Source organism: Rhipicephalus sanguineus, chromosome 9 (assembly GCF_013339695.2).
Source record: "Rhipicephalus sanguineus isolate Rsan-2018 chromosome 9, BIME_Rsan_1.4, whole genome shotgun sequence".
Classification (NCBI taxonomy): Eukaryota; Metazoa; Arthropoda; class Arachnida; order Ixodida; family Ixodidae; genus Rhipicephalus; species Rhipicephalus sanguineus.
This window is the reverse complement of record NC_051184.2, coordinates 54728596-54730653: the sequence shown is the minus strand read 5'-3', so window position 1 is coordinate 54730653 and position 2058 is coordinate 54728596.

The window sequence follows — 2058 nt, the reverse complement described above, 5'->3', positions numbered from 1 at the left end:
ACTATCCACATAAGAATGACGATGCACTTAAGGAGATTCTCTTACAACTCATAGTGTGGCGGGATCTGCATATAATTCTATTGCACCGCGATCACGAATAGCCAATGCTCCAGCGCTCAAGAGTCCTATAACGACATAAAGTTGTGGTAAGTGCTAGCTATTCGTCAATTAAGAGTTTACGCGTGCAGACACGGAGACTAGAGAAGAGAACGGGACACGGTACAAACACCGATTCCCAACACAAAGGGCGCACTAGGGCGGAAAGGAAGCTAAACACAAAACATTTCTGCGCATGCCCAAGTAAGTCCGCGCTTCTTGTCAACCACACATATGTACAACTCTGGGCAATATATAACTACTGAAGCAATTTAGTTACGTTTTATACAAATTCATCAAATCGTAGCCTACGCCTCCACATCCACAATTATGGACATGCCAAGCAACGACTGTAAGACGCGTTTATTCGGTATTGTGCGTGTATAAAAATGATCGTTTTTTGAATTTGGGCATGCGCTCAGTCTCAATAGTTCAAAAAAGTGAGTTAGTGACCACGGTTACGAAATTTTGTGCTGGATAAAATCCCGTTTAAGAGAACGGCCTGTCGGCCCTACTTTCAAACCATTCTATCTAAAAGGATATTTATCTACCATACTATTGCAGCAGTTGTTAGACATTTTTGTGTGCTCTGCGAAACTAATATCTGTCTTACTTTTATTATTCACCTGCTAATTTTTTCTCCACTCCGTCGAGTATATTTAACTAACCTATTGGCAGTCAAAAACAAGGTTTACACCCCATCTCTTCTCATCGTGTAAGAATCGAAGGGTTCGCAGTCAGTCCCCACAGAAAAAAAATAATGCGGGAGAATGCACGCACTGTGGAAATCGAAGTAATGCGAAGCAGTCAGCGAGGAGCCACATACACCGCATTGTTTGTCTTTGAGGAAAATCAAGGCACTCACGCCATGACATGTTGTTCATTATCTCATGTTTGCCATGCATGCATGCGCGTAGAATGCGGTATAGACATCATAATGAACGTATATATTGTTCTGTACAATGCACATGTATTTTACACATAATAATGTACTGAAATGGCCGCGAGCGCACCATGAACGTGGAATGTACATCACACTTTACATGGCATACGTGGCATATTTTCCATGTTCGAATCTGTCATTTGTGTTCGCAAAAGAGTCACGTCACCTCACGCAAATTTACTGTCATGCTAGCGAGAACAGCCGCAGCGCACCATGTGCGAGCCATATCAATCATGCCGTACATGGTATACATTCATCATTTTATGTTACTACTATTGTCGTTTATGTTCGCCATACAGGAATGTCGTCCCATGCCATTTCGCATATCTATCAAGCTAGCGAAACTGCACGACTGCATCATGATCGTGGCATGTATTTAGGCCTTACATAGCATGTATTTCATGATTTTCGTGCCATTACGCGTATTTTTGTGTCTGTCTTACAGTCATGACAGGCCATACTAATTTTGGTATTATACTCAAGATACCGAAATAGCTACGAGGGCAGCAGTGAGCGCGGCATGCAAATGATGCCGTATATGACAGTTTTTGATTTTCATATTACGACCTGCTTATGTTCACCATGCATGCGTGACATGCCATGGCAATTTTGGTATATATATACATTTATTGAATGGCCTCGATCATCCAAGATTGTGTAATGCAAATCATGGCCTACATATTATGCGCGGCATGAATTTCATGTTACATCCTAGCATTTACGATCGTGATGGATTGTTTTCACGCCACATAAAGTTTCTTATATATCATCTTAACGACCTTGTCACTGCAACATTAGGGTCGAATGAAACCCGAACAGCGGCAAGCACTCGCAGTGGTATAGCGAACCCAAGCTCAAGTTTACAAGGCGACGACAGCGCCGCGCTGCGGCTCTGGAGAGAAGCTCTGGCGAAACTGTTTGTCGGCGCTTGGAAGCTCTGGCGAGCCTGTTTGTCGTAGCGAGGACACGCGCGCGCACGCGCGTGTTGCTCAGTCGGTGCGGGGACTAGGACGCCATGG